The 13823-nt window shown below is 40.0% G+C and overlaps 1 protein-coding gene across 1 annotated transcript in view; it reads left to right on the plus strand.

Annotated features, from left to right (window-relative positions):
- Window positions 1-13823, plus strand: part of znf407 (zinc finger protein 407) — a 209075-nt gene that overhangs the window by 147506 nt on the left and 47746 nt on the right. The window lies entirely within an intron of this gene.

Here is a 13823-nt window from a genome sequence, read left to right on the forward strand (position 1 = left end):
CTTCTTTGGCAATACCCACCCCTAGAAAAAAGTATATCTAATTTACTTTAAGTTCTATCAGTGCAACAAAAAATCTTTTATTTCAAATAGATCAACGCCATTTTTTTTCTGGAAGTTCCCCATGACTCTGATTATTGTGTTTGTCTCGGTTGCTGAGCAACGTTTGGGGATTTGCCAAAGGGTAAAGGGGCATTTCACAGATTTTACAGCTGATGATCTGTTGTAACGTCAAAGGAACCACTGCTCTGCCTCTAAACATGGTGTTATTATCTCTTCACTATCTCCAAGGGAACCTTTGTGGTCCTATTTAATAACCAAGGTTGTGTCATACTGATACTACTCTCTTGGAGATTATAAATGTTTGATTAAACAAAGAAATCAAGGACTACACTACATAAAAATTCATAAGTCAGGAAATACCTTAAAAAAAAAAAAGATGAGGTAATTATGATAACCACTGAGCTTGAAAAAGTTCAGTTTAGGCAACTGGCCGTGAAGTTAAACTTCACGGCCAGTTGCCTTGACCAAACTTTTTCAAGCTTGACCGTGACCTGGATGACTGAGAATCTTTACAGATTAGATAACCATATGGGTTATATGCCTCTTTTTCTATGATTATGAAAGAAGACTACAGTCGGTAAATATCTATATAGTGACTCTATACAGGAACCATTTATGCTGTTGTGTTGGAGGTAATATTTCTTAATGGAACCTTCTCCATTGGACTAAATAGTCTAGCCTTTAGGTCTTTGCAGCTTTCTGGCATACCACAGAGATCATTCCTATGCCCCCTTGTGCTTTTTAATTCCATGTCTTCTCTACTTAAAAGTTTCTATCCATCATTATTGTTTACTTTACCATTGATTAAGAGTCAATGAGGGTTTTTTTCTTTGTGACCTCAGAGATGATTACGGTAGAGTGAATGTCTTTATTATAGCACGGTTTGTAGCATTGTTGCCTTGCAGCAAGAAGGTCCTGCCTTCAAATCCCAGCTTGGGGTATTTGGAGTTTGGATGTTCTTGAGTTGTGATGGATAGATGGACGGACGGACGGACGGACAGATGTCTTCACATAGTGCCATCATAATTCTGAAAGTTATGATCTTATAACTGTTTTTACAGCAGATGTAGAAGTTGTATAGTGTTGTATATTTGTCTATTTACAAATGAGCTGGTGATTGAGAGCTAGCTTTGTTTCTGCATTTGTATATGCTGTCATGAACACATGCAGTTTCATGACTCAAGTCAAACAATGATTACCAAAATATGTGGATGCATTTTTCTTTGCAGGTCACAGTTTATGAGTAATAGAAATAATGCTTATTTTTCTTCTTTTTAATTGGCATCCCCCTCATACGTGAAGCTAAAATTGTCTAAAAATACTTTACTGAGTTTGTTTTTTCCTGTTTTGTCTTCTACCTCATTTCTTGTAATAGTTGAGAACATTTATTCTACTTTTGTAATATTACTTTTTTTAGAAGATTCAAACATAATCTTGTATTATGTCTTTGGAGTGTGATGGTCCAGAGCTCTAGTGTTTTTTTTGTCAGTGGATCAAGTCTTGTTCTTAAGCTTTGATGAAGGGCACCCAGCCACAAAGAAGCAGAGCTCAGAGATTGCTGGCGAAGCCATCCCTGCCAATCACTCAGGCCACAGAGACAGATGAAATCTTGTTCTTCCCCGATTGGGTTCTTTTGTGTCCCAGTGTTCCTCTTTGTCCTTGAGGACCTCCAAATCCAATCGGTAGAGTGGCTGTCCTTCATAGGTGCAGCGGGGACAGCCTTTATCCTGTTATCCCTCTGACCTTACACAAAGGCATTGGAAGCAGAGGGGAGCGCTATTGGAGAAAAAAGCCAGCCGGGGACGGACCTTTCTGGAAAACAGCTGCTTTGTTTTGATACTTATTTTTACTAGAATTGGTCAAATATTCGTACTTTTTCAAACTCTGAGGTTTGATGTTCTGAGTTAGTGATTTTTACTTCTTCTTTATATATTTTTGTTGAATATGAGGTTCTTCCTTAAACTTGTTTACTTCCACCTCCTAACCTCTTCTTCAACCTTTTTACCTTAGTACTTCCATATTCTCTCTACCCTCTCACCTTTAACCAAAGCACACATTTAGGTTTAAATTTACCTTTTCACCCCACTGTTGTTCTCACTTTTCTTTGTCCAGCTTCCTGACCTTTGTTAAAACAGATTCAGAATAAGTTTTTATTCAGTGTGGGCCTCCTAAGTTTCACCTGTGAACCCATAAAAAAGAGCCAGCCATAACAAAAAGGAGAGTTTCTTCTGGAATCTATATAAAGTGCAAGTCATTTGCCTTTTTTCTGTATTATGATCTCATGATGAAATGTTCAACATTTGTTTTTATATTTTCATGAAGTTGGACAAATACATTTTACACAAAATTTACAGTCAAAGAAGTATTGGTATCCCTTATAGTATATACTGTCTATATCCCCATTACCAATAGAATAGCAGTCATGCATAGGGAGCCCAAGATGCTTTGGGCTGACTTGTCAGAGACACAACATTATACCTGACAAAATCTGGGCCAGAGTAGAACAGGTTAGTAAAGAACCAACCATTGTCATTGAGGTTTTCCCTAGAAAATAATAGTGCAGTTTTGTGGGAAGAACATCTGACATAGTGTTCTTCTATGATACTTCAGAAGGTTGGATCATAGAGAGTGACTGATCTTTAAATATCTTTCTTTACATAGTCTCTCTCAGTGGTTTCAAACTCAAGTCATTGAAGCCCGATGTCCTGCAATATTAGATATGTCCCTGGTCCAACACACCTGAAGAAAAAGACTAAATTACTTCCTCTGCATGTACCAAAGATCTGCGGAGTCTTGCTAATGACCTTATCATATATCTAAAAGGTGCAAGACACTGGCCCTCATGGACCGGAGTCTTGACACCTCTGCTCTAGATCAGGGGGTCTTCAATCGTGCTCCTCAGGACTCACTGTGCCCACCATGTTTTAGGTGTGTCTCTGCTCCAGTACTCCTAATTGAAATCCTCGCATTCTCTCATCCATCAAGGGCCACTGAGTCCTCTTTATCACCCATTTATTTAAGTCAGGTGTGTAGGGGTAGGGAAAACCCTAAAACAGGCAGAACAGAATTGAAGACCCTTGGTCTATTGGCTCTATGAACAATTCAAATTGTTCCTTACAGTAAGTTAAGGCAGCTCCTTTCTTTTTTGTCTATCTCTACAAGATGAATTGATTAATCCAGGTGTACCTGACATCAGTAACCATGACGACATTGGCCAGGAGTTGTTCATAAAGCCCGTTACATTCAGGGTGCTGGTTCTTCTGTTTTGGTTTCCTCAGTTCAGCTTGGCTCATAGTTTTATGGTTATGTCTGTGGACAAAGAAGGACATGAAAGGTTGATTTAGTGTCTGGTAAACCGTTGTGTCCTCTAGTAGACCCTTTTCCATCTCAGGTACTTTCAGCAATTACCAAGGATTTAGTTTCCAAACATTTAAAATAAATGGAGTAAATTCCTGGTTCCTTTTTTACGGCTTCACTGCTCCGTGCTTCTCGCTGTCATGGTTGTTAGGCAACAGAAGCGGGAACAGCTAGTGATGCCTTTGGTTTCTTTCTACCCTCACCTGCTTGGCTGGAGATGTAGTGCAATTCTCTTTACATGGCTCCTTCAAACTTGTTTTCTGCAGCCTCTCAGTGTACAGAAATGACCAGGAATCCCTTCTATCCCAGTTAAAACATTCTCAAGTATTCAAATCAGTATGGAAAACAGGCTAAGGTTACCAAGGCCTTGGAGGAGGAACGGACTAATAAAGTTCCATTAGAGTATAGCAAGGGAAGACGAGGACAGAAAAGAAGTGTTCTTTCCGGGCATAAAGATCCCAAGATTCCATTCTTTGCAAAAGTTTTGGGAAGTATTATTATTTTCTAATATTTTCCCTCCATTTCTGTTTTTTTGCAAACTGTGGCAGATAAACTCAGGTCCTGATGTAGAGTTTAATGGATAAATTATTTGTTATAAGTAAAAATGGTACTAAAAACATTTCGACTGTTATTTTGAAGCCTCTTTAAACGTCATTTATTTTATTTTTAGTAAAGATGGTTTTCTCCTTTTTCTACCGGACCAGTGATGCAGAGAGCTACATACTTTTCAGTGTTTTATGTGAAGGTCAGATCTCATCTAAAAACCACAGCATTCAAAGGAAGCACATCTTCCTCCTTCAGTCAAATTAAGCAGCGTATTTTCAAGATGTCATCTTGGCTCTAATAGATATTCAGCTCACAGCTCGCCGCACACAGAAACTGAAGAATGACAGCAGCTGCAATAACCTAAAATACAGCAGCCGGCCCTTTTAACTCTAGGAATAAAGTTTTTATAAAAATAATTGCCTTTAATATTTGATAATTCTAGCGTATCAGCCTGTAAATAAGGACACATTTTAGCGTCATTAAAAGTCAAAGCAAAAAAGAAATTGGTGATCTGAGAGCAGATTGAAAATCCACTTGTGAACCTTTCCTCTTTGAAAAACAGGGGAAAGAGGAGGTGGCAGGAGGAAGAGGAGTTCTTCATCTAAGTAGACAGAACGAGTCCAAAAGAAAGAGACAGGGGGAAAAAAGATTAAGAAGGTAGATGTTGAATTAACCTGCTTGTGATTGCTCTCTGTCAGAGTGGCACCGGGGCCAGCAGCGAGAGGCAAATCGGCTGTGATGGCCCTTCCTGCTGTTCCCCCTTTGAAAGACACAGATCAAACGCAGCTCCAGTCGCGGGCCCTTGTAGCCCCTCGCCCCAGATTGATTGACACCCGAACGTCTCGGCTCGTGCTCCGTCTCTCCATTTCGCTTCCTCTCCTCTTCTCATTCTCTCTCTCTCTTTCCTCCTTTATTCAGCGTCGCACTTCGAATTAAAGCCTCTCACAAGGATGAAAGCAGAGGTCCTCTGCAAACGAAGGAAGAGGGGGAATTAGATCCAGCAAGTGATGGAGGGGAATGGTGATTAGAGCATGAGAGGGAAAGAAGAAGGAGAAACAAAAGGAGGTTAGATACGTGAGGGGGAAATGCTGCTGACAGGAGTCATTCTGATAAAATGCTAATGACAATTGTCTTTCATGTGCGATGTGCAGAGATATAAGGCACAGCGAACAACTGCAGTGTCTTTTCAAATTATTCAACCCCTCCATAACTTATTGTAACTCCATGCATAGTTTTAAGTTACAGCCTCATATCATGCTGTATTTTCAGATCAATACGAGTATTGTATAATGGGGAAGTGAATGGAAACGGATGCATGCTTCTTAACATCTTTGGGAAAAGTATTGTGCAGATTCAGGCCTCTTTACACCAGTAAAATGAAATTAAACCCACTGAAACAAATCATCTTACCAAGGCTCCCATTTAAGATTAAACATTGTGTGTCATCACACCCTAGTATAAAGGCAGCTGTTCCATCGAGGCCACTGATGTTTGTTTCAGAAAAAAATGAACAAACAACATCATGAAGACGGTTTGATCAAGAGGATCATCAATAAGTGTGGGATCCAAAAGATTCTAGAGAGGGTGTAGAGCTCAGGTGACTGAATTTGTTTTGCACTCCAATGATTTTTTTTTTTATTATTATTTAAAAAAGCAATAAGATATGGTTCCAATTTGAACCAAAATAAAATGTGACCCATAAATGAACCTCTTTAGCACACAGGGCTATTTTCTAAAAAAAGGCATACTATTACATTATAAGGCCTTTTTTAACCTGCTTACTGCCTAAACTTGCAAATATTGTTATGAACCAATGACTGAAGTCCATGCAGGATGATGTGAAAATTCTGGGCCTGAGTAAATTAGATTTAAATGACCAAAAAATATGTTTCCCTTAAAAAAGAAGAAAAAAATACAACTAAAAAACTGAAAAACAAAACTTTTGTTACATATTTAGCAAGTTGGGTATCCATCCAACAAGCAACTGAGAAGTTATAGATGTTTCGATTGAAAAGAATCCAGGCGAACCTCTATTTTGCCATTCTTGAACAGTTTGGCAAAATATCTGAAATTTGGAAATTGTCCTTGAAATTTAAAATTTGGAATGCTATTATATATTTGTTTTTTAAGCACTCTTTATTTACACACCAGATGTACTGTATATAAACAACCGTTTGTCCAATCAAGGAGCTTCATGCCTCTTTAAAATGCTTGCTTTCTACAGAATCCAATGAAATGCACCAATTTGAGATGAACAGAAGCCACAGCGAATTAAAAGAGAGAGTAGCAGAGGTTTTTGGGATTTGCGTAGGGTAACGGATTCCAAATATGGGAATGTTGTAGTACCGCAATATAGAGAGAAGAAGTAGCTTTTAGCTAAATAATAAGCTAGTGGTTGAATATATTCCAGTAACGGACTTTTATTGGGGTGAAAATAGTTTTTTGATAAAAATGCTTGGTTTTGCTGGTGTTTTTGGAGGAATTTGCTGCAAATGATCAGAGTTTTACTAATGAAACACAAACTTGGTCTTAAATTGTAGGGTTTTTTGGCATAATGTTGGAGCTGTGATGGGTGAATATTTGAATAAAGTAGATAGTCTTGTAGAGGAGTCTCATATGGACATATGATAGGTTTGTTTTAGTCTCTTATTTAGCTACAAGCTTATTATTGTTTTAGAATAGCTCCAGCCCCCTTAAAAGGGGGCTCATGGACTTAAGGGGTTCAGAATGCACATCACCTGACCACACAACAGAGACTGATAAATGTTGGAGCGTCCCATTGAGGGGATGCTGTTCCTGCTGGTCAGAGTTTGGGAGAGGATGAATGAGGCTAGGTACAGAAAAATACTAGAAGAAAACCTGTTAGAGGAGCCAAACGACGCTGGCAGAGTTTTACCTTGCAGCAGGACAATGAGCCGACAATAAAGCCAGAGCTACATTGGAGGGGATCAAAGCCTATTCATGTCCTAAAGCGGGCCAGGAGGATGTGCAAAGATGGTAGGTTTGCAGCTTTAAGGGGGAAATTAGGGACACACTTTTTATCATTTTAGGTTTTTTTTGTAAAAAATGTTTCAAAGTTTTATTTTGACATTAAGTTGCTGTACTTAAAGTCAGTCAACTAATCAAACGGAACGAGGTTTGAAGTTATATTATGATGAAGGTTGAATAGGGGTTGAATGCTTTTTCAACGCATTGGAAAACTTTGCTAAATTACGACCAGAAACAGGCTTTTTGGAGCTGAAATGCTGCAGCTGTGAGGTTTGTTCTGTTTTCCTCTTTTTTTTTTCTCCTCTTAGAGGGGTCAGCATGTTTGTTTGGTTGTGGCTGTGATAAATGAGCCTCACATCCGGTGCAGCAGCGAAACCCACACAGATACGCAGGTGAAACATCGCCATCAGCTTTGTCAGACTCCCTTCACCGGACTGTTTCTAATTCTGAAAAATCTTCCAAATTTTCAGCTAAGGTTATCACTGCTCACCTCCAGGGCTCTGGGATCAAATGCTTTGTAATCAGCTGAAAGCGTCTGAGGAGATGACGCTCGCTGCCTAAAAAGGTGAAACAAATAAATAAATAAACTTCTTGGAGGCATTGTTGCTGCTTTATGCAGATTATGTTTTCCATAATAATGCATGATGGATTGCCACAGCAGAGGGCCAGAGGAGGCGCTGGCCTTGTAAGTGATGATCTTAATACACAGTTATAACCACGGGCAAATTCATTTCTTTGCTCATTTTTTTATTCCTTATTAAACAAATCTGTAAACAAATATGGGTTTCGATGGCTTTTACTTAAGTAATGCATGTCTATGCCTCCACAGCTACCCCTCCTCGCTTTCACCTTCTGTTCGTCATGTAATGAAACATTACTCTCATGAGTTTTACTTGCATATTGTGTTACAGCGGCGTGTTGGATTGTGGAGGACAGGTGCGTATGTCATGCAAATATGCCCCCGGTATCCCTGAGCATATGACACCGTGTTGACGTTGTGAAAGAAGCCACAGACACGGGCGATAAAATAAACATCTGTTTCTAATAACAATGTGTTATACGGTATGTGACAAGTTTTTGTGTGGATAAGGTAAAAAAAAAAAACACATGCACAAACAAACACAGTATGTTGCAGGTATCTGATTGGACTTCAAGTCGTCAGCTTTGGTGATAAACCTGTGTCTTGGCGTCACCTTCCTTATGTTTGCTTCTTCTTGATGGACATTAATGAAAAATTATTTTCTGTTTAGAATGATGTAAAATGTTGCTGACGCCACACAGCAGAAACTTGGTGAACCACTGAGAGGTTTTTAAAAGGCCTGTATCACTTAACATCCACTTATTTTAGTTTTCAACTATGTTAGTGTAATTCCTTCATCACAATATGTGCAAAGTAGTGTTTCCTTTCTTACAGGGATTTCTAAATAATAATGATGAGTCTGAGCAGCAGCACCTTCATGTCTTGTAAAATCGGGCATTTAGAGTAAAATGCCCCCTTCCGGGATACACCTACCTTACTTTTACCATTCCCAAAGTGAAAACAAACCTCCGCTTTCCCCAATCAGGGCGAGTGATGTGAGACAGAGGGCAAGGATTCCCGCTCAAACTTAAGCTGTGTTTAGCAGCACGTCTGCAAACGGCAGCACCCTCTTTTTATTGTCTAAGTCGTGAAAATCTAGTTTTAGCCTCAAGAGGTCTGGACTTTATTCAGCCTTTTGAAGTGTTGTGCTATTACGATATCATGAAAAGGGCGGCACCCTGACAAGAGGAGGCGGCACCGCGTTTAAAGCTATTGTTTTTTTCTGGCCAAAAAAAACACAAACTATACTTTATAACAAAATGTTGCCCATGTAGGGCATTATTTTGTTATATATTTGCTTATAGGTGACTTTAAAAAGGCTTAAAAATATGATACCTTTAACATTAAGCTTTCTACATATTCTTACCCTATTTAATTTTTTAAGACAGTGCAAAGAAATTGATAAATGAAGTAATCTTAATTTAGTAAAGAAAATAGATCCTGGAAAAAATCTGCCTGCCTGTCCATTGAAATGTGTTTGATCTTTTTTTAATTCACAAAAAAGGACGGATGACTTTACATATATCTTTATTACTGTTATTACAGTTTTTAAGTTAGGACCCTCAGCATCCATGGATATAGAGACTTTGTGACCTGATTGAAGTCCTGCAGGGAGAATTAAACTACAATGGAGGAGCTATCAGCTTTTTTCTGATCCTCTCACTTTGACCCATTCATTCCAGCCTTCCTTTGATTGTTTATCAATGCTGAATACCTTCTTCTCCACATCCACCCTCTCCACCCACCCATCCACCACCACCTCCTCTGTGTTGTCTTGTTTGAGTTATGAGAGCAGAGAAGCAGCTGCTCTGTGCTGGTCCCCAAGGAGACGAACGCCAGCGGCTGTGTGAGTCTTTTTGGGGTTAGCTAAGCATTTTATGGAAAAACACACCGCATCACTTGCATGCATCTCAGAAAACCAATCCAGGGCCAGTCTGGGACGAGCAAGCAGCAATTCCTGCGTAATGACCTGCTCCAATGAGCGTGAAAGCTCTCCCAACTGGCTGCATTTATCACACATCAACCACAACAAACGCTCTTTTGTTTCATCCCTCCGCCTTCTTTCTTCCTCCCCGCATCGCTCCGTCAGCCTCCGCTCAGCTGCTTAGCGGCCATCAGGATTCCTGATGGACATGTGGCACGCCGTCAGACAGTTTAGTGGCGACACAACTGATGTGTACATTGGGGTTTTGCCACCTTTTGGCTATCAAAGACAAATTAGTTCCACGGGATAAATGATGACCGAAGGAGCGGTGTCATTGTGGGACTGGGTCAAACCCAGCCGCGGTCTGCGCCTCTGGACAGATTCTGTCACATTCAGAACATCTGAGCCAGATTGATGACACATGATATATGCTCCCTGGTGTTGCAGTGACACACTTAGGTTAGCTTTGTGCTTATGTTGCAGTGTTCTGAAACATTGCAGATGGCTTATGTAGGACACAGCCGAACGGGACGAGAAATGAAAACTGTAGGAATCTGTTTTTAACAAGAGCTACGTTCTGATTAGGACATTTGGAGGGTAGGAAACTGGGCGCTCAAGTACAAGATAATAACTCTGGTATTTGGCTGAAGAAAACAAATCGAATTAACTTTAGTAAAATATTTAGTTATTCCTAAACTTGTAGCGCTAGTTATCCAGAATTATTTATTTTGTTCTTTTTGCTCATATCTACGTAACCAGTTTTGTTTTGATGCACTTCACCGAATCTCTCATAAAATGGATAATCACTCACATAACCACCTTGTTTTTTTCCCTGAGGGATTTGCCCGCACCAATCAAAATAATTTTTTCTTTAATAAAGAAAAATGTATATATATCTAAAAGAAAATCCTGCCAATGTGATTGACGTGATGCAGGAATGCTCACTAGCAGGATGTATCCTTGAGTAGGGGACAGTACATGTGAGACCAGACAACCGGCCGGCTTTGATAAAGTTTCTTCCATATTTCATCCCTTCTTCTTAAATTCAGACACATTCAGTTACAGCAAACGGCTAACCTACACAACGCTTAAGAGAGAGAGGCATAAATGCAAGGTGTTGATTAGAGAAGAAACTGATCCAAAAAGTTAAAAGACTGGAAAAAAAGAAAGCGTTAAAATATGAAGTTGTTATGGAGAGATTAGTGCAGCCCACTATGCCCCCATCTGACCTCTCACTGAGCCAACAACACTCCATAGAACCAACATGTCGTCCCTGATCACCACTCTCATTGGCTGAGGTGCACTTCTGAGAACTCCACCGTGACCTTTGCCCCCCCTCTGCCGTGCCAGGGACCCTTGTGGTCCTCCTTCCACTCTACCCTCCGTGTGTCGCCTGTTTGGTGGCTCTCCAAATGTGTCAGCATCTCTAATTAGCTACAGGCTCAACTTTCCCCAACTAAACAACCAATTACCGACACTTTAGCCCTGCCCAGTCCCATGTTTCCTGATGCAGTGGCCTATTAGGGCCCCTTATTTCTTCCCCAGCATAATTGAATCCCCTGGCTTCTCATCAGCGGGCTAATTTAAGCCAATGTGCAGAGTTGGTAATCAGACGGGTTGCCCATTAGGCTATCAGACCCCAATTAAGTGCCCTCTTATTTCCACCATAACAAGCTACTATCACTGCTTCTGTTATTGTATAGCCTCTTTTAGCGCTTAGGTTTGTTTGGGGAAATGTGTGGTTTGTTTGTAGAAGTAAAAGAAAATGTGGAATAAAGGAGTTTTTAATGTCAAGTTTTCAATGACCCAAGAAGTGTTTACTAGATATACTTACAAAGGAATATGTTGGGTCATGTAAGCCAGAGAAAAGAGATCCTCTTATCTTAATAGTTTTTTAAAAGACTTTTTACAAAGTTGGTCAGTGTGAACTAATAGGGTTTCTTAATGCTAGCTTAAAATTTCTGTTTATCAGGCTGTAGCGTTAGACTGTTTTGCCTGATTGGAAGTATTTTTAGACTTTAATTTGTCTCGCCAAATACTCTCTCAGAAAAATAATCAGTGTTATAGAGAGAAGCAAAAATATTAACTGGTGGCCATCATCTACCTATTTTTGGTGTGATTGGCCCCTGCCAGTGGTCTGCACGGAGAACCAGTGGCTGGCACTGTTACCTTGCAGCATTAAGGTTCTGGGTTCTATTCTTGGTCCACGGTCATTCTGCATGGGGTTTTCATGTTCTCCTCGTGCATGCGTGGATTCCCTCCGGGTACTCCAGCTTCCCACACTCCAAAAACATGACTGTAAGGTTGATTGGCTTCTTTAAAAATGGTGATTGTGTTTGTGTATGGTTGTGTCTTTGTGTGTCTCTGTGTTGCCCAGCAACAGACTGGCGACCCGTTCAGTGTGTACCCCACCTCCCACCCATAGACTGCCGGAGATAGGCACCGGCCCCACCGCAAGCCTGGAAATAGATGGATGGATGGATGGATGGATGGATGGATGGATGGGTGGATGGATGGATGGATGGATGGATGGATGGATGGATGGATGGATGGATGGGTGGATGGATGGATGGATGGATGGATGGATGGATGGTCTCTGCAAGTGACCTGCTAGCTGGATACCAAAAAATTGTGTGAACAGTGATTGCAACTTTCTGAGTGCTGCCAGGCGGCACTGATTGCACTAAAGTTTCTCCATAAAATGTTTAAAATAAACATAACATGTACAAAAATTTAAAACGTTTTAAAAAGCAACTATTCTTCCCACAACGCGTTGAGATGCAGCTGATTTAGGCGCCAAGAGAGAGCACAACTTCTGGTACATAATAGGAAGGCTTCTCTCTTGGAAAAGTGTTGATGTGGGCATGATGGCAGTCTTGGAGATAAAGAGAGGGTGTAGAATATGTAGTGAACACAGACATAAACTGCTGTTTTGGTAATGCTAATGGTAAAATGGTAGCACTTTTTTTAAGTCAGGAGTTGACCAAAGCACTTTACATCACTTTCAGTCATTCACACTGATGGTGGAAAGCTTCATTGTAGCCACATCTGCTCTGGGGCTCACTGACAGAATCAAGGCTACCGTACACTTGATTCAACAACACTGAAAGCTGGAGCTAGAACCGACAACCCTTTGGTTGCAGTTCTGCTCCTTAATCGGCCTATAGTTCTAATTGATTAATCTGAATTGGCTCAATTGAGTTTTTCAGGGCATTTCAGAAAAAAAAGCAGCAAATGAGCTTTCATGAAGTTGAAAGCTGAGGTGACCTAAATCTTCCTGGATATTCAGCTAAAACTAACTGGGAGAGAACTACTACACCCTTAACTTGAAATAATTGTATGGAGATGATAAGAACTCAGAAAAAAAGCTTTCACCTTGGACTCATCATTCTGTCCTTTTACATGAGCGGAATGTCTTTTTCTCGTGTGTTTCGGCTTTGCTCCCAGTTGCCTGTCCCGTCCCGGTGCAACCCAGAGGAGCCTGCATGTGAAAGAGGCCCACCGAGGCCTGATGAGGACCGTCTCACCAATGTCTGGGACGTTTCAGCGCCTGTGTGTGTGCATATAAACGTCATGTGTGGCTACGGCAGCAAGAGTTCTGCTGCATGCGTTTCTTTGCGAGTTTAGCGTTGGTGTTGACTCCCCATAGGCTAATTAAGAGGCGAGGAAAGCCACTCACAGGGAGATTAAACCTAAAAGAGTAAATTAAAGCTCACAACGGGTGTGGCAAAGGCACACATTTGCACAGGCCATGAAATCTCCTCTGACACCTGTAAGGAGGGAAACAGAATAAAGAGTTTAGTAACGAAAACATATATTTATGTTCCTTTAGTTTAACTGTGTCTGATGGGTTTGTAAAATTAGCTTTATTTTATGATTACAGTAGAAATTGTAAGTTTTCAGGAATTAGGTTGTGTTTTGTTGGCTCATCAGAGGGGATCATTTTTACCTTTTAGCTTCAGCCTTATAAATATCTGTAATTAAAAATGTGAGAACTTATGATACTGAACTGAATATCATTTTTATTCATTATGATTCAAATCTGTTTTTACAAGACTTAAAATTTCAAAGATGAAAAAAATTTAATTAAAAATTTCTCACACAAAAAAAAATACATTCTCACTTTGTAAATGCTTTTTACTCCGAACATGCCCACCTCATTTTTAATAACTCATGACTTGTTTTAGACTGCATGAACTTGATTCTTGTTTCATTTTTTCTTTTTTTCCCCTTTCTTTGTTTTACTTTTATGACTACTTCTATCATTTAACTTAAATTCGACCAATTCCTTTTTTTATCCATGTTTTACTCTTTCTATATTTGCTTTATTAAGGAAAAAAAGTTTATATTAGGCTTTCCTGCTCCCTA

The sequence above is a fragment of the Cyprinodon variegatus genome, unplaced genomic scaffold, assembly GCF_000732505.1.
Source record: "Cyprinodon variegatus isolate N-32 unplaced genomic scaffold, C_variegatus-1.0 Scaffold149, whole genome shotgun sequence".
Lineage (NCBI taxonomy): Eukaryota > Metazoa > Chordata > Actinopteri > Cyprinodontiformes > Cyprinodontidae > Cyprinodon > Cyprinodon variegatus.